Here is a 20,405-nt window from a genome sequence, read left to right as displayed (position 1 = left end):
TCAGCTATCTATGGTTCAGCCAAATTGGCCTTCTGACTATTCTTCACTCTCAATATTCCATCTCACATCTCAGAGTCTTTGCTCAGGCTGTGTCCCATGCCTGCCATACACTCACCAGCTCTGTTTCTTAGAATCCCTCATTTCCTTCAAAGTTTAGCTCAAGTATGGATGAGGATGGGCACTAGACCCCAAAAAGGAAAAACCCTGGACTTTCCCACATGGCCTAATCTCTGGAGTTCCCCTGAGGCTATAATTCCATCAACTGGACTTTCATTGCTGCTATGCCCAATCTCAGTTACCCTTAACCTAGTTTAGCCCTCCATTGTTTTACCTCCCTATGGCCCCAGGCCACTTCCCACCCTTAATCCTATCTAGGCTCCATTCTCCCTTGGCCACATGGTCCAGGTCCCTGGAGTTCTATTACCTCATAGATTATTTGGCCACTCCTAGATCCCTCCCATAGTCTTTCTGTATATAAGGTTCATCTTTTCTCCATTATGATGCTCAGATTCTTATAATCTAGCCACTGTTCAGATTTTTACAATCTAGCCAATAGCTCACTAATGTTCAGACTCCTTAAGAGTCTGGCTACTACGACAGATCTTTAATAAACCTTGTCTTTGGCTGAAAGAAGGTTTGGGTTGAATTCTTTCAGGCAGGACCCTTATGTCGTGATTTTGGGGTCTCAGCACCCCTAAACCCCTAAACTTCATCAGTACCATCTCATATAGGAGGCCTTTCCTGATCCTTTCTGTTGCTAATGCTTTGTATTTTTTTTTGTATATACACATATGCATATGTGTTGTTTCGTCAGTAAAATGTAAGTCTCTGAAAGAAATGATTATTAATGACCAAAAATTTGGGGAGATCCAGAGTTCTCCCCTTCTTCTAAAGTCCTAATTAAAAAAAAAAAAGTTCAGTCTTTTAAAGGACATTGCTGATAATGAGATTGGATTGACTTTCTTGTTCAAGACCCCACCCTGGTGGAGTAGCCATTCTGCTCAGACTTGGGAGGGGCATACATTCTTTGAATAGATTGCCCATGGTGATCTGGGTGTAGTCTGTCCAAAGATAACCTGATATCACTCTCAGCCCCTCATTTTAACATAGCCCACCTCCCATTGTGTTATTCAATCAGGGTTGATTGCCACACCTCTAGAACACCTACTCTTTGAAGGGTATATATAACCTGTGAGCCCACTGCTAGTATTATCTTTGGTCTAAGAGAGAAGGTCAAATGACCATCCTTTTATTAATAATGTGCAGGTCTTATTAATAAAATGATTAAATTACACAGAAACTAAGTCTCTCAAACCTTTTTAATCATCACATCCCTTGGGAGTAGGGAATGTTTCATTTTTGCTCTTTATCACTAGTTCTATCATTGTGTCTGGCACAGAGTAGGTGTTTAATAAATGCTTGTGAATTAATTGATTATTGGGGAGATTTTATCAAACTTGATGTTTCTGGATGAAATTGGTGGTGGTTTTCCCATCTGCCCAGACATTTTCCCTACTAAACCCATGTATTCCCTGGCTTTTCTGTTTGCTATGAACTGATCATAACCATGAAACCCTCCTGTATGTGTTGTCTCCCTCCCATTAGGTGTGCTCCTTCAGATTAAGGAATGCCTTGATTTTGTATCTCCAGTTTTTGATTTGTATCTCCAGTGCTTAGTACAGTGTTTGGCACTATTTAGTATTTAATAAAACTTTTTCTGCTCCTTCCCATTACATCTGACAGTTCTGAGTTTGTCATTTCCTAACTGCGTGACCATGAGTAAGTCATTTCCTCCTCTGGACTTCGGTCTATTCATCTATAAAATAAGGGATTAGACAAACTTGTTTTTTAAATAAGTCAATGTGGTAGCAACTGATGATGAGGATAAAGATGAATCCAAGATCTCTTCTCCCCACCTTCTCCTCATTCAATTATATTCATGTACCACAATTTGTTTAGCTACTCCTCAATCAATAGCCATCTTTTTTTTTTACAGTTCTTTGATACCACACACAAAAAAAATGCTACAAATATTTTTATACTTATGGAGTCTTTCTTTTTATCAGTGAACTCCTTGAGGTTTATACCTAGCAGTAGCACTTCTGGGTCAAAGAGTATGGACATTTGAGCTCTTTCATTCACATAATTCCAAATAGCTTCCCAGAATGGTTATGCTAAATCCAAACTCCACCAACAATGCATTAATGTGCCTGTTTTCCCACAACCTCTGCAACAATGATTATTCCCATCTTTTGTCATCTTTGCCAATTTGATGGGTGTGAGATGAAACCTCAGAGTTGTTTTGATGTGCATTTCTCTTATTGTTGGTGATTTGGAGCCTTCTTTCGTATAGCTGTCAATGGTTTGTAATTCTTCTTTTGAGAACTGTTTGTTCCCATCATTGGACCATTCCTCTGTTGGGTAATTGCTCCTAGTTGCTTACAGCCTTTAACTTCTCACAGTGCCCTCACCAACCTTTCCTCATTTGATGCTCCCAGCCACACTGTAGAGGTGGAGGTGGGGGGAGGGGGTGGCTCAGGGAAGGTATTATTCATCCTAGTTTGAAAGAAGAAGAAATTGATGCTCAGAGGGAAGATGTGACTTGCCTAGAGTCACACAGCAGATAAGTGATGGAGCTGAGACTGAAAACCAGGTCTCAATTCCCAGTCTCTCAACATTTCTACAGTGCAACATTGCCTCCTAGCTACCATCTTTGTAAAGCAAAGACTGATGAGTCATTGTCAATGAGGTCAAAATCTATCATTTTGGGATAATTGCAAACATGACATTCTTCCCGCTTTACCTAAAATCTTGCTTTAGGTATATGATTTTGAAGTGTTATTAGGGCACTTAGGGAGAAGTATTAGCAAGCAGTTTGAACTGGGGGCTCAGACAAGAGATGACCACATCCTGTCGCACTGTACCAACCAGACCTACTTCCCCACAAAGGATGTCTTTGTCTTAAAAATATGTGTTTTAAGCAACCAAGGAGGCATTTCAGATCTTTCTTTTCTTTGGCCTCCCCCATTTTCCCTCTTAAGAGACAGCCTATGCTTACAATTTGCGATGTGAATAAATGATTGCAGGTACCAGCCAGCTATGCTGTTTAGAAATACTTTAATAACTAACTTGGACAATTGGAAATTCTACCATTAGATAGTCATTCCAGAACTATGGCTAGCATAAGGCTAGTCAGGTTTTGCCCCAGGGCACAGATATAAGGGAAGGTCAGGTTGCTTCCTCCCTAGTAGGAAATTTTCTCATGATCCACATATGAGTTGGTGTCCTCAAGCCTTGCCTCACAGTCCTCTTCTGGCCTATGCTGTGCCATGATTATGACCCATAGGCCACCATCTCCTCCATCCCTCCAACCCAAACCACTTTTTTCATCACTCCATTTCCTATAGTTGTAGTGAGGCTGCCTTTGCATCCACCCAGGCTGGAGTAAGGGTTGGATAGCTTCCTTTTCTAGGGCCACCACACCTATGATCCACTTGTCAAGGCTACGTGTTCCTTTGAAGCTTTCACCTCCACTCCCCTGCCTGGGATTCTTTCTGCAGGGCTTTTTCTTTCTTATTTCTCTAGTTAAAAAATTCCCGGGGCACTTAGGTGGTACAGCAGGTAGAGCACTGGCTCTGAAGTCAGGAGGACCTGAGTTCAAATCTGGCCTCAGAGCACACACTTGTCATTTACTAGCTATGTGACCCTGGGCAAGTCACTTAACTCCAATTGCCTTAAAAAAAAATTCCCTAATTTTCTCCTTAGATACTACCATGATGTATTGTTATCACAAAATCTCAGAATTGGAAACGATGTCAGAGTTGCTTTTAGGAAGGACTTTGGGGCTCTAATTTATTCTACGTGGCTCTAGAGGGCAGAACTAGGAACAACAAGTGGAAGTTACATTTGAGGAAAATTTAGATAAGGAAAACCTGAATACTAGAGCTATAGAAAAGTAAAATCGGATGCTTTAGGAATAACTGGAATTCTTCTCTCAATGGAGGTCTTCAAGTAGAGAATTGCGGGAATGCTAAAGAAGCATGAGATGTGCAAATTTAGAGACATCTTCATTCCAAATGTTCATGTGGACTATTTGTGCCCAACCTATGGTGAGTCTTCAGAGCTCATAGTGATGTCATTTTGATCCTCTTTGAGAATGAAAGACAAAACTAACCAACCAGATGACCAGTTAAGCAGCTAGGGGGTGTAATATATAAAGTGCCAGGCATAGAGTCAGGAAGACTTATCTTCCTGAGTTCAAACCTAGCCTTAGACACTTACTAGCTGGGTGACCCTGAGCAAGTCATTTAACCCTTTTTGCCTCAGTTTCCTCATCTGTAAAATGAGCTAGAGAAGGAAATAGCAAACCACTCCAGTACTCCGGTATCTTCACCAAGAAAATCCCAAATGGGGTTATGAAGAGTTGGATAAGACTGAAAACAACTGAACAACAACAGCAGATGACCAATTCATGGGGATATTATAGAGCTATAGAGATATACATATTATTCTCGTAGGTATAGGTTAAACAAGATTAGGTCCCTCCCAACTCTAAAATTGTGGGATCCCATGATTGTTAGATTCATTGTCTTCTCTGATAAATTTGTTCTTGCTTCAACTTCCCAGTTTCTATTGATGACATCAACTTTCCCGGTCATCTAGGGTCAAGCCCTTGGAATCCTCTTTCACTATGTTGTTTTCTTCACCCTTCCATATTCAATCAGCGGTAAAGTCTTGTCATTTCTGACTTCCCCATATCATTAGATTACTCCTCTCAGTCCCTACAGTAACTATCCTTCTTTAGGCCTTCACATCCCTTTTCCCTTGGACTATTGTAAAAGCCTCTTAACTTTTGTCCTTGCTTCTAGGATCTTCTCCTTTGAGTAAGCCTTCACACAACTACCAACAAGATCTTCCCAAGATGGAGACCTGACCATGTCACTCCTTCAGTGGCTCCCATTGCCTAAAGGATAAAATAGAAAGTCCTTATTTTGACATCCAGGGCCTGCCACAATTTTTTTTCAGTCTTATTTTTCATTCTTATTCAGACTAATCTCTTTCATGCAGTTTATGTTCTTTGCCAAACAGAGCTACAAGTATCACGGTGCAGGAAGGGACCTTAGAGAACATCTAAAAGCCTGTTGATTTGTAAATGGTGAGACTGAGGCCCAGAGAAACAAAGTAACTGGACCAAGAAAAGCATGGATTTGAACATTTGTCCTCTGATTACAAAACCAATACTTCCTACCATTTCATATTTCTAATTGGTCCCCAGTTTCATCCTTCACTTTTCTGTCTCCATAAATTCATACAGGTTACTTTCCTGTAGATGAAATGAAATTTCTTCATATCACTCTTTCTGAAAGTTCACTATTCCTCTAAGAGCCAGATCTTTGAAAAGGCAAAGAACCATGGATATGGAACATTAAATATATATATAATATGTATATATATGTATGTATATATATACACATACATACATACATATACACACACATTTATCTATATGTGTATATACATATATATTTTTTCAATATGTTAGTTTTGCTGAACATTTTTTTCTTCCTCTTTACTTTTTTTTTTTCAATAAGGAATAGCTCTTTGGACAGGGAATGGGAGGAAGAATTAACATGGGAAATGAGGTGATATAAAACAAAATATATTAATAAAATGTTTAAAAAGAAAAAAACCATTGATTGTATATATAAAATAAGTATAAAGATATTTTCCAGTGTACTCTGGTTTATTGCAGCAACTTCCACTCTTAGGTTGAGTCCACAGAGGGTGATTTCTACTGTCACAGTTTCTAGAGGTACACCTATGGGTCTACACTCCTAATACTATGGTCACAAGCCTCCATCTGTATGCTTACCATTAACAGTAAACTAGAAGATATAAGTATGTCTTAACAAAGGTATTTACAAAGAAAGTGTAGCAAGAACAGAAGCCACAAAATACCTTGCCCCACCAAAACAAAACAAAACAAAACAAAACAAACTTGTGATACACCCTACCACAAATATACAAAGATATTCATAATTCTAGAACTACTGGGTCTGAAAGTCTTTTCTTTTCTTCATAGTCTTCTGTGACCCAACTCTCAAATGCCATGTCTAACTCTTTCTTGAGTCCATACCAAAACTCTGCTCTGCTGCTGGGAATCATGTTCCTTGAAATTACTTGCTCTTTTCCATGACTATCTCTCTATATCTAAAGTGTGTCTCTGATCTCCTACCTGAGTCTCCAGTTCTCTCAGACTGATTCTTCATCTCCTTGTTGGGGTATTTCATTTTGAGTTTTCATTGCTAAAGGCTGTAGTTGATGGGAAATGAAAGACATTCCCTATTACCTTCTTTTTCCCTCCCACTGGGGTCTCGCTCCAAAACTGCTTCACATTTTGACTTCCTCCCACTGTATGGGACTTAGCTACTTAAAGACCTTAGGAACTTATCTAATTTGTTTGCTCAGCCAATTATATTGTTCCCTGACCTCTGATAAAAAGGTGTTCAAACTTATTTAAGCAGTTTCAGGAGTACCCCTTATCACCATCTTTTAACCCTTCCCTTTCCCCACCTTCTTAAAAACTTTTCTCTCCCCAGCAAATCAAACAGGGTATTTTTGCCAAAGTCCATGTGGCACAAACAATCTGGAAGGTAACTTTCTTCTACAAGAATACAGGGCTACCATAGCTGGGGCACTGGGCATTACACTCCCTTCCAAATTAATAATTACACAATTTTAACAAGCATTTACCATTTTTTAAAAAAAATTCTCATTAAGTAACTGCTTATCTTTGTGCTTTCAAAGATCTTCTCCAACCAAAGACAATAAAGAAAATAAAAAGGAAAAAAAAATCAAGTCGTCCCCTTCCCCCCAGGGGAAAATGGGTCCCTACAGAGTTACCAAAATACAGAACATGAGGGGCTCTTCCCACCAGGATTATAGCACAGTGTTTGATGCTGGCGATGCAAAGACAAACATCAAGTAACCTCTGTAAGTAACTTACTTTACATTGGAGTGAAGGAGGGGGATATCACATATACACAGATGAATGAGAACAAAATAATTTGAAAAGGGAAGGAATGTAGATCATGGAAGGAATTAGGGAAGACTTAAAAGGAATAGTAACTGAATTGAACCCTAAAGGGAGAGAAGGATTTTGAAAGACAGATGAGTTGCAACTGCATTCTAGGCAAGAAGAACAATCTTTTCAAAGGTACAGGGATGGAATGCCCAGTTTTGAAAACAACTAGTAGTAGATTTTTTCATGGAAAGTTGAGTATATGAAGAATAATTGAGTTGAGAAATAATTGAGAAATCTTTTTAAATAAGGCTGGAGAAGTAGGTTGTAGCCAGATTGTGCAGAATTTATATATTATCCTAGAGATAATAGCGAATCATTGAGGTTTTTGAGTGACACAATAACATCTATGCTTCAGGAATATCACTTTGGTTACTGTGTGTTGGATTGATTGAAGAGGAGAGGTACTTGAGTCAGAGAAACTAATCATAAGTTTGTTAAAACACTGAAGGTGAAAATGAGGAAGCCCAGAATCAGGATTACGGCCCTGTGAGTGAGAAGATGGTTCCAAGAGTTGGCTTGTAGCTAGAAGTGAGAGGTCATGGCAAATGATTGGATAAGGAGGGCTGAGTTAGAAAGAAGAGTCACATTATGACTCAAGGTTAAGAGCTAAGGTTATGAACCTAATTTACTGGGAAGTTAGCAGTGATCTCACTAGAAATAGAAAAGAGGAAGGGAGAAAAGGGTTTAAAGGAAAAGATTATGAGTACAATTTGGATATGTTTAGTTTGAGATGACAGTTAGACATCCGGCAGGTAGTTGGTGTTGCAAGACTAGAGTTTAGCATAGAGCGTTATGCAAAAATTCATGAGAGGCTTGACTTATCCTTAATATTAGGAAGAAATTTCTAAAAATGAAAGTTATCCAAAAGTGAAATGAGAATGAACTGCCCTAGGATGTAGTGGATTTGCCACTCCTTGAGATCTCCAAGCAAAAAGCCTGATGACAATTTGTTGAGAGTGTTATAGAGAGAATTCTTGTTCAGGAGTGGATGGGTTTGGAAATGTAATGGAGTCAGAAGACAGATCCAGGAAAAATAATCTAATGAGAGTTAAGACAGGAGAGATCACTTCTAGTTGTTGGCATTGAGAAAGTTTCCTGGAGCTATTTATCAGTACTAACCAGTGTGGGAAATTTGCCAATGGCCTTGACAGTGTGTGACACTCCTTCCTCCTTTCTCCCTCCATTCCCCTCCCCCCCCACTCCTCATACTTTCTACCTCTTATTCTTGCTCTGTGAACCAGAATCAAATCAATACTACTCCTGCTTCCAGAAAGAACCTGACAGCATAATGATCTGTTTCTCCACTCACAATTCTTGTGACTACCTACAGGGGTGGGGAACCTGGGCCTTCGAGGCCACATGTGGCCCTCTAGGTCCTCAAGTGTGGTCTTCTCTTTGGATTCAGTCAAAAGGCCACACTTGAGGACCTAGAGGGCCACATGTGTCCTCAAGGCCCCAGGTTTCCCACCCCTGGCCCTAGACCAAAATTTCCTTTCCTGGCCATCACTCCCCACATATGTGTTGTATCCTTCACTAAAGGATAATGTACTCCACTAGAATAATGTACGTTTCTTGAGTTGTGTTACCCAACATGGTAACACAAATGCCTGGAACATAGTAGGTGCTTAATAAATATTTGTTGATTGATTGGAGGTAACACTTGAGCTAGGCTTTGAAAGGAGAGAAGCACTTTAATAGACAGATGTGAGCAGAGGAGGCGTGGGACACAAACCTTGAGAATATACAGAGAAAGGAGGGAGTGGAAAAGGACAAGGGGTGATTAATATTCTAGTTTTATTGAAATGGTGAGTATATGAAGGGGAATAATCTGAAAAAGGAGGTTGGAGCCAGAGGCAGAGGGCCTTATATGTATGAACTGATTGTAAAGAGTCTGACTCAATTTGATACACATTTATTATCTCTTATTGCCAAGTGAGTACAGAGTACTGCATGTCTGTTGGAGGATGGGGGGGGGGGTGGAGAAGGGGATACAAAAATAAATGAGCCTGTTTCTGCAGTTATGAACTAGAGTCCCTGAGGTGTAGATGAATGAAATAAAGCTGGAAAGGTAGATTGGGGGATTACTGTGGAGACTTGTGACAAATGAGTTAATTTAAAATGTCCTAAAACCAACAGGATTTCCCCACAGTTTGGGAAGTGAGAACATGGGTTATTCTGAGAAGTTGTTGAAATTCCTTGTATTGGGTGAATTGAAAAGCCTGTAGTCCCCAGGCTGAAATATCTGCATTCACACAGGCCAATGGGGCCCATGATGAATCAAACAATGGAAAGGGGATTACAAAGAGTCCAATATGCAGTGGTCTTTGCTTTCAAGATTGAACAGTATGGGAGTATAATGGGCTTTTATCCAAACCAGAGATCTTGAAAGTGGCACAGCTCTCTTCTAATTCTCCTCGCTCCATTAGAGGCTAATTGACAACAGTGTTGTATCTATGGCGCTTATAACAATAAACATTGCTTCAACAGCCTGGGAACTTGGCCTCTTCATGTTTCTGACAGATGCAGTCATCTCTTACAATTTGTTTTGTGAGCACTAGACCCAGGACACTGAGGTTTGAAGCCTAGTTCTGATGACTGGCTTGGTTGGGTGATTATAAGCCTCAGTGTCCTTATATGTAAAATGGGGATAATATTTTTATGGTATACATCACAGCTTATATCAGTGGCCTCAGTAGGTCCTTACAAAGCTGTTGTGGTCAGGAAAGTGTTCTGCAATCCTTCAAATACCATAGAAATGTGAAGGTTTATTGATAAATTAAAGTCATTGCAGGTCTGTGAATATCCTCTGAAAAGGATCAAAAAGGCAGTTGAACATTTGCAACCAGTTCCCTACTAAAGCATATATGAGGAGTTTAAGCGATATTACTCTTATTCTTCCAAATACTTTGCTTTTTAGACTGAGTCTAGGTGACTCAATTTCCCTGGAAGGGGAAGTTGGGGGTAGGATGGAGGTGGAGTGAAGGGGGAAGTACTACATAAAATGATCCCTTCGAGCTCTGATAGTCTGTGTTCTATGAATGAATGAATGGACTTAAAAGGATTTATTAAGTATTTACTATGTGCCAGACACTGTGCTAAATGGTGGAAATATAAATATAAAAAGTGATAGTCCTTGCCTTCAGTGGAAGGAGGTTATGTTCTTATGAGAGAGGCAATACATTTTGGGAAGGTGTGGCCAGGGAAGGAAGTTTTGATCTGGGAGTCCTAAGAGTTGTGAATTGATTCATGGGGCAGTCAAATGGTAGACCTTTTTTCACCAAGCACTGTCTACTGTTGACTACTTACTGGGCTCATAGAAACAGAAAGCAGTGTGTATGGGGGGTGGGTGTGGGTTGGGAGGTGAGAGGACAGGATAGGGGCTCATCAACAGATAATCTGGGTGGGTAGCTGCATGGGAATTGAAACAAAGCCTTTTCTGATCTGGGGCCAGATCGACATAGTAGACTAAGCAAGTTTGCACTCACTCAGTCTATGCTCAACCAGCATTGACATTCTATGGTTTTGATTTCTCAGTCCCCTGGGTTATTGACAATTCAGGGCTTGAAAGCTTACTGAACAGAGAAACACAGTGCTGCCAAATCTTGCTGGAGCTCAGGAAAGAATTACACGGACCAAGGGGAATAAATTAGTGGCTGAGAAATTAGGAGATAGTTACTTCATACAGTTGGAAGAAACCCCAAAGATAATCTTCTATCTCTCTCCTGATAAATCATTCAATACCCCTACAATGAGGTCATATATTCTCTTCACCTGACAGACCTCTCTTGATTTTCTAACTTACACCTTCTTCTAGGGTTTGAGTTCTCTCTCTTGTTGGCCTGGTACACAGTTAAGGAGATGTCATAGCATTATGGTAAATGCATTGACTTTGGAGTTCAAGGACCAGTCTTCAAATCTTCACCTGTGTGAATTTGCCCTTTCCCTAGCTAAACTCAATCTGTAAAAAAATAATGTTCTGTAAAGTCCTTTCTAGCTACAAATCTTACGATTTTGATATTTCTGCTTCCCCTTGCCAGAGACATGACAAGGATCTGTTTATGCCCTTTAACTGTAACTGATATTGAGGGATATAATTTTTGTTCTTGCTGGTGTTGCCTTTCATAAGTAAAAGCCGACATGGCAGAAAAATAATGTTCTTAAGCTAAAAATTATAATCCCCAAAGTTTCAAGTGTGTTTTATAATAAGTACTTATAAGTCCAAATTTTAGAGGTAGAAGGGGCTTCCTAGGACCATGGATAAAGGACAGCGAGATCAGGCAATAATCCTTTTCAGACCACCTTACAGTTTATAAAAATAATTTTACAACTATAATTGTCTATGCCTCATTATCCTCTTATAGCAGCTCTGAGAGGGAGGAGGGGCAGGCACTATTATATTTTACATTTTACATTTGCATTTTACAAAGGAGGAAACTGAAGCTTTGTGAGGGGCAGTGATTTTTCCCAACGTCACACAAATAATATTTTTTTAGTACTTTAAAGCTAATAAAATGATTTTCTTACAACAATCCTGTAAGATAGGTAGTGCAAGTATCATTATACCATTTTACCAATGAAGGCAACAAGTATCTTAAGTAGACATGGGGGAAACATTGAAGAGAAGGTTAGAGAAGAGGAAAGTCTGGAATAGTCTGCATTTATAACCTAGATTTCAGATCAACAAACTTCCTCTAGAAAAGAAGTCAACCCAGGATGAATGAGACATAATCAACAATAATTTCAATGAGACTGGTATGACTGAACTGGCAACTCTGTGAGCAAGTCACTTAACCTTTGTTTGCCTCATGCATATTCAGAGTAGGTTGGGAAGTTGGTTGGGAAGTTCATTGAGTTACTACATAGATCTAGGCTAGGCACTGCAGATGGACAATGTTCTCAGTCTAAAATAGGAGGAAGAGAACAAGATAAATGACAACTTGGAAATTGTACCTTTAATGATACCAAGCTGTTCTCTTCAAGAGAAACCCATCACTTTAACATCAATATGCCCCTGTTGATACCATATAAAAATCTTGGTTATCTCTGGAAAATCTAAATCGACAGTGGCTCAAATGGCCATGAAGAAATACAAGGTGGTTGTGGGGGCACATGAGGTATAAGTAAGCTGTGGCATATTTCTGATGATAAACTATGGTCCAGAAGTGGCATAAAGTATATATCATCCAAGAACTATGTGATTCAAAAAGAAAGTGAAGTGTGTCATGGCAGAATAACAGGTAGACAACCTGAGTTCTGTGCAGAAATCCATGGAATACATTAAGACATATAGGAAAGGCTCTGGCATGATAGGTCTTCTCTGGAGCATCTATAGGAGAACACGGACATGAATCTTTTAAGATGAGAAAGCCTAGACAGGTCATGATTTGCATCAATATAGAGAATTTCTACTTCAATATGATCATGAATCTATTGAAGTATTAAAGGGTTAATAATGCCCAAAACACTTTCTTCACAATAACTCGATGAATAGGTGAGTGTAAATAGCCTTACTCCCATTTTATAGAGAAGGAAACTGACATCCACAGCAGTAAATGTAGCTCCCCCAAGACTTGGTTACTAATAGTTCTTGAATGGGTGAAGTTTGAATGTGAGCTTAAGAAAGGCAGAATGAGATACATTTTCAGATGTGGCCAGTGTGGGAATTTGTTTCATTTACTATGAATGTTTGTCACAAGCATTTTGTTTATTTGTTTTTCTGTGGGATTTTTTTTTCTAATGGGACGGATGAGGAGGGAGAGAAAATTTAAAATAATATAAAAAAATTAAAAGCCATTTGTAGAGTTTATGGCAGACCTGGCTTCCATAATGCAGTCGTCCTCCCTGGTGACTCAGGAGCATCATGATTGGCATGGATTCTGATACTATGGGAAAGCTAGCTTTGTAAAGATCCTCTTGAAACCGTAGAATAATGGAATGTCAGAAATAGAAGAAATCTTTGAATCTTAGGAGCAATGACTGTCAGAGCTGGGAAGAGGGGATCTTATAGTCACAGGAAATACAATTTTAGACTTGGGAAAGCATATTGGAATCATAAAAGATATAATTTCAGTGCTGGAAAGAATCTTGGAATTATAGAACTTCAGCATGTCAGGACTGAGTTGTACAAATCTTTCAGTTTAACTGTCTCATTATTTAAGTAAGGAGACTAAGGGCCACAGAAAGAGGAGACTTCCCCCAAGGTGACACAGTAAGTTAATGCCATAGCTGAGAAGAAAGTCCAACACCTTCTTCCTCTCTGCCTTCAGCTGAGAGTTGAACTAAGGGGAAAAAAAATATTTGCTTTGTGGAAGGTAAAGAGAACAGAATTTTCCCATATAAGGTTTCTGAGATCTGAGCTGTATTCCTTTCTTAAAGGAAGTGGTCTATGAATAGCCCCAGGAAATTATTTTTTCAAAGGAAAGACTTCAGTTTCATTGAGGGTAGTACTGGTGGAGGAAGAGGTGGGAGTTGGAGGTATAGGGTGTTCTTTGTCCCAAAACATTATATTTTTGTGTTCAGTGTAGTGAACTTCCAAAAGATACCCACGGGACTTTTCAGCTAGTGAGAAATTCCCCAGTTTTTGAGATGTCTGTCCCCCATGAAAATCCCTCTACCTCCCCACTCCCCATCACCACCTGCTGGGTGCTCTGCATTGATAACAAAGCCTTCTTGCACTGCAGCATTCCAAGGTTGTAAGTAAATAATCATGCCCTTGAACCACAGCAAAGATTAATTACTTACTAGATATTGTTCTTCTCCAGTTGAGAATATGAATATGGGGTGTGTGTATGTGTTCTTAACAAAGAGAATATTCATTAACTGTGTGGGACAGTGGTTTTGGAAGACAGATCTGTACTTCAGATGGGAAAGAAACTAATAAGTTCTAGGTGACCAGCCAAATTTTTTGTGTCCAACAGTCCTGTAAGGGGCTGCAAAAAACAAGTGGAGTCCATAATGGTGACGTGTCCTTGGGCCTTCAAGCAATCTTGGTACTCAGGGTCCAAAGACTTGCTTTCAGAAACTAAACATTTGAATAAGGGCTTTCAGAATGACCCAGCTGAACTTGGTTCACTAGGCGACCCTGAAAATAGTAGTCCTTCACAAGTTGAAAGGATGAGATAAAAACAAAAACACTAGACAAATAATAAAGTACTTCCCCCCTCCCCATCCTGCAAAGAAAACTATTCAGCCAGCAGTGCAGATTAATGATTCCTTTGGAAATCGTTCCCATGCAATGCCGTCTGCAGCAAATATGCCACTTGCTCCCCAGATTAGTGTGAACTGAAATATCTGTCTGTTCACTGTTTTTTTCTAATGGACAGGCAGGTAAATTTTTCTTTTGTGGAAAGTCTTCTGCAAAGGTTAGTCCTGAGCATGAATGTGAGCTATACTTTTAAAATTACATATGCTTGAACCCTTCCCTATCACTGCAGTCTGAGATACATATTTTTGGACATGGTCAATGTGGGAATAATTTGTCTTGGTTGACTTTGCATATGTCATAAAGATTTTAATTTTCTTTTTCTTTTTAATGGGGAGAAAGTGGGGGGCGGTTAGAAAATAAATCCTTGATGATTGAAAAAAATGATCTGTGCTTTGTTGCAAAGGGGAAAGGAACAAGCATTAATTAAGTGCCTACTATGTGTCAGGTACTGTGCTAAGTACTTACAAATGTTACCTTATTTGATCCTCACAACAGCCTTTTGAGGTAGGTGCTACTATCTCTATTTTACAATTGAGAAAATTGAGGGAGACAGAGGTTACTAGGATCACACTGTCAGTAAGTGTCTGCGGCAGGATTTCAAGTCAAGTCTTCCTAACTACAGACCCAGTACTCTATCGACTGCCCAGCTGACCTCTGGGGGCAGAAAAGGGACAGCTGAAACCAAGAGCTCAGCTACCGGCAAAATCAATCAACCAACAAGCATTCATCAAATACCTACTATGTGCCAGGCACTATGCTAAGTGCTAAGGCTAGCAAGAAGAGATGGAATATCTTAGCTTTAAGAAGCTCACACCCTGTCAAAGGGAACAATATATACCCAAGAATTGAATTCTACAGATATGTACAACGTGCACAGAAGAATTGACTGAAAGCAGAGCATATGAGGAAGAAAAGTCAGGATTTCCATTGTTGGTATTTGGAAGTTGGGCCTAATCATACTTACTGTGGAGATCCTTGTAGGATTTGGGGGATGAAGAGAGGATTCTGGTGGGACAGTGGTATAGCACTGTTAGCTATGGAAGCTAGATGGTTCCAAGAATGTTTCCCTTGTGTCTGCCAAAAAAGTTTTCATTCTATTGCTAGCTTTCTGCTAGGGAATCATGTTCTATGACACATGCTGCTAAATTGCTTGAGGGCTAATGCATAGAGTATACTAAAGGGTTTTGATTGGGGCTAATCTATACCACTAAATCAGCAATAGCAGTACCCTGGATAATGCCTTTGAAGTCCCTTTCTGTATAAAGATGTCTGTGGCAGAGGTTGGGGAACTGTCAAATTAGAAGTCAGAGATTTAAAACTTACTCAGTTTGCCAAAGACTTTCATCCAACAGACAGAGGAGATGTCCAGTTCAAATCAAATTGTTGTGTATAGAGGGAAACCTGAAAAGACTGGTGGATAAACTCCCATTATCTGTAGGAAGTTAGCTATTCCTTAGTTAATGTGCTCCAGTGGTTCCTGATCGCCTTCAGGGTAAAATACAAAATCCAGTATTCGCCATTTAAAATCCTTCATAACCTTGATCCTTCCCATCTTTCCAGTCTTCTTATGCCTTACTACCCTTTATGTTGTCCTAAATCCAATGACAGGGGTGTCCTTGTTGTTTCTTGAACAAGACACAAATTTCCTGACTCTAGGGATTTTCCCTGAATGTTCCCCTTACCTTGAATTTTCTGTCTCCTCTCTGTCTCCAGGTTTCCCAGGATTCCTTAAAGTTTCAGCTAAAATGTCACCTTCTTCTTTTTTTTAATGCTTTATCTTATTTTGGCTAGGCAATAGGGTTTAGTGACTTGCCCAGGGTCACACAGCTAGTAAGTGTCAAGTGTCTGGTTTGAGACCAGATTTAAACTCAAGTCCTCCTGACTCCAGGGCCAGTGTTCTATCCATTGTGCCACCTAGCTGCCCCTAAAATGTCATCTTCTACAAGAAGTCTTTCCCACTCCTTTTAATGCTGGTGTCTTCCCTCTATTGGCCATCTCCAATTAATCCCATATATAACTTGTTCATAGTTATCTGTTTGTCGTCTCCCTCATTAGACTGTGAGTTTCCTGAAAGCAAGAACTGTCTTTTTTCCTTTCTTTGTATCCCCAGAGCTTAGCACAGTGCCTGATGTATAATAATCCTTACTAAATGCTTATTGGCTTACTGAGTCAGTGGCCTCAAGGAACTTACAGGACAATTAGAGAAGGGGGTGATGGGGAGTTGGGGTGTAACTATGGATACAAGTAAGCAAAGGATGGATGATTTCTGCAGTGTGGGAATTTTCTCTACGGATGTAATATGACACTTTTCTGTAGCTTAGTGGATAAGACCTAGAGAGTTGCCTGGGGGACATAGAGGTTAAATGAATTACACAGCTAAGTGCTCCGGGTAGACTTGGAACCTGGGTCTTCCTAACTTGAACCTAGGGGTATGCCAGTAGATGTTTAGTATCTATTGTTATTCATTCATTTTTCAGTCCTGTCCAACTCTTTGTGACCCCATATGGGTTTTTCTTGGCAAAGATACTGGAGTAGTTTGCCATTTCCTTCTCCAGTTCATTTTACAGATGAAGAAACTGAGGCAAACAGTTAAATGACTTGCCCAGGGTCACAAAGATAGTCTGAGGCCGGATTTGAACTCAGCAAGATGAGTCTTTTTTATTCCCGGCCCGGCACTCTATCCACTGTTCCACCTGGCTGCCAGCAATCATTTGTAGTGTCTACCAAATTCCCAGGTGCAGATGCTCACACTGAAAATTTAATAATCAGCCAGAGCTGTTTCAAGCTGGCTCCAGCACACCCCTGCTTTAAGTCCAACAGCATATGCACTCTATCACACAGCAGATATGGAAATGAAGAAATATAATACAAATTGGAGTATGGTACATGCAGAAGAAGAAGACAAGGTACTTAGTGAATAAAGAAGATGAAATTATTTCTAGATGATAGGGCTCAGAGGAGGTTTCCTGGAGCAGGTAGCATTACCAGGTAGAGGTGGTTCAGTTGTATCTCTAAGTATAATGTCAATTGCAAAGAAATCTGACGTTTTGGTTTGTTGTCTTGTCTTGTTGGATAAAAAGAGATACATGGTGTGACTATCTCAAGTTCTCATTGCAGCTTGGCAATTAAAGAATATTAGATCTGGAAGAGACCTTACAGATTCCAGAATGCCAAGGTATGTTTGTTTCTGTTTTCCCTTTGGCTAATGCCCTCTTACTGTTCCTTCCTCATTGATCTGGCCAATGAATATGTCTTGCATTTTCTGTGAGTCTGTGGAGCTTGAATTGAAGATCCAAGTTTGGCTTGGAATCTCTCCAAAGGAGTCATTCACAATTTTTTGATTGCACTTTGGTCTCTACAGAGAGGCAAAAGTGTGTGGTGGGAAGAGCATGGAATCTGAATTCAGGGAGTTGCATTTAAGTCCCGCCATTTCATAACTGTGTGATATTGGGCAAATCATTTTGCCTCTTTATAAAATAGGGATGCTGACTCTACTTAAATTATAGAGTTGTTGTAATTAAAAATAAGGACTTTGTAAACTCAAAGTGCTCTATCACCATCAGGTGGTATGTTGATTAAGATCTGCCTTAATTTCCTCAATTATAGAATGGAGATAATAATACTGGCACCACCTTCTTCACCCAGTTATTGTGAGGAAAATGTTTGATAAATATTAACCTGCTTAGAGGAATGCTTTTGTATACTCTAGAAGGCTACAGGCCAAACCTGCTTAACTCAAACCCAATCTATCTTCTCAACTGTCATTTTGTTTTTCCATTCTGTGTGTATGTGTGTGTGTGTGTGTGTGTGTGTGTGTGTGTGTTGCTTTTACTTAAGTGTTCCAAGGACCCTGTCATCACCTTTCTGGCAAGTGATAACCTTAATAATAAAGTACTTGGTTAGAAACAAAATGGCTTCAAGTTTTACTGGCCTTGAGATGACATCATTGTCACTCAATCATCTTGTAAGAATTCACTGAGCCTACAAGGGTCCTAACTTGTGTTAAACTCCCCTCTCCTCCACCAAGAAACAACACAACTAACAGTGGTCCCATTGTTTCTTGTGGGTAATTGCCTGGGGGTTCAAATGTTGATAATAGAGAGGTTGAGTCTTTTCACCATTCATGGAGAGGTGGATATGATGCATGAGTTCCCTAATGATGGATGATGAAGAATGTAGTGGCAATGGTGGGGGTAGGAGGGGTGGAATAGAAGGATAATGGGTAAGGAAAACAAGTTATATGATGAAGGAGGATTGGAAGAGAATTTAAAATTATAGATGTCGGTGGTGGAAGAGACTTTCGAAATCTTCTAGTCCAACATCTTCTTTTGTAGGCTGATGGAGGTAAGTTGAAGTGCCTGGCCTAAGATAACACAGATTCTAAGTAGAGGACCTGAACTCAGTTATTCTGACTCCAGGAGCAGTATTCTTTTCATCATGCCAGTATATTACCTAGGGGCTCCCCCAACGGGGATGGATTTCTTAAAGCAAACTCCCCTTGATTTAGAGTTAATCTAGGGACTCACATTTAGTAAAATCATAGTTCATATGCTCCCCATCACACACATACAAATCATCATGTATTTAATTTCAATAGCCAGAGGACATAATGTGAAAAGCAAAGACTTTCACGAAATGGCATAGCCTTAAAGGTAGTAATAAAATTAGGGCACATTTTCCCATAAATATATATCATCAATAGAAAGAGTGATCACATGTGGGGAACACTCATATAAAATAACACATGTCAGGAGCATGCATAGTCAAGGCACACATGTGGAGGGGCAACTCTGATCTCTAACAATGCAGAGACACTGAAGTCTTCTAGAGATGTCATCACCTTATTTTTCCTAGATTGACACCTTTCTGGTCTCTCCTGAATGTTTCTTTGATGCATACATAGTCTCAGATGTGACTCCATGAGATGTATGGTGTCTGCTAAATGTGTCCAGACACAAACTAGCTAGGCAGATGACTATGAACTTTCTCCCTGTATCCAACTTCTGGCTTCACTTAAGTCCTTTCCTATATTGCATTCTTGTGGGAAGAGTGGGCTCTGCCTTGATCTTCAAGGTCAAAGCCAGAGGTATTTTTTATTACTCCTCCAGAAAAAAAAATAAGCACCCTAGACAGACCAGCAAAAGTCTATTCAGTTTTTTCTATTTCAGAATGTCTTGTCTTATTGCTCTCAGAGTCTTGGTTACAATCTCCAGCAAGAGATTCTTAGCCCCAGCCCCAAGCTCCTTAGAACGAAGAATGGAGATATTCCTGTCTAAATCAAGAGTCCCTTCTAGGTCACATCTATCTATCTGCACTGCTTTTGGACTTCTTTGGACTTCTCCATCCATCATGCCCCCTCCCTGAATACCTTCTCTCTTCATCTTTCATTCTTGCTTTTCAGCTTCCTATCGTGTGTTGTCTCTCCCATTTAGACCGTAAGCTCCTTGAGGGCAAGGATTTGTTTTTCTTTCTATTTGTATTTGTTTCCATAGCATGATGCTTGGCACATAATAGGCATTTGAAAATGCTTGTTCCTTCTCTCCCTCCTCTATTTTATCACAATAATCAGGTCATTGCTTAGCTTTTGCCTAGGTGACAATGATGGATTCTTCCCACACAGTGGAACATTGCATGACCCCCTGCACAGAAGTAGCACAATTCACAAACTTATCTATCTTTAGTTCCACTTTTATTCAGTGACATCTGTAAGGAGACATGATCCACAACCAAAGGGGTCTAGCAAAGGTGAGCTGTGACTGCCTTTGGCTTCTAGATATATGCTAATTCAAATACCCAGGGCCATGTTTCCAGGACCTGTTTAGTAAGTTACACACTGACGTATGGTTACACATTTGTGGACAAATTGGCTTGGTCTCTGTGATTTTATACTTGAAGGTTTCTTTGCTTCTGAAGTTTTGTCTTTATTCTCCACTTCAAAGTTTATGCCTTAAGGTCTTTGTTCAGCACTTTGTTGAAGTTGTCACAAGGAGACTGGCTCCATCTATGATTAGCTTTACAGGTTGACTCATTCACCACATATGGGGCCTTAGATCTACATGGCTTTGCAGGAAGATAGATAGATAGATAGATAGATAGATAGATAGATAGATAGATAGA

The sequence above is a fragment of the Vombatus ursinus genome, unplaced genomic scaffold (genome assembly GCF_900497805.2).
Source record: "Vombatus ursinus unplaced genomic scaffold, bare-nosed wombat genome assembly UNPS02007284.1, whole genome shotgun sequence".
Taxonomy (NCBI): domain Eukaryota; kingdom Metazoa; phylum Chordata; class Mammalia; order Diprotodontia; family Vombatidae; genus Vombatus; species Vombatus ursinus.
The sequence above is the reverse complement of the archived record's forward strand: the minus strand, read 5'-3'. Positions refer to the sequence as shown.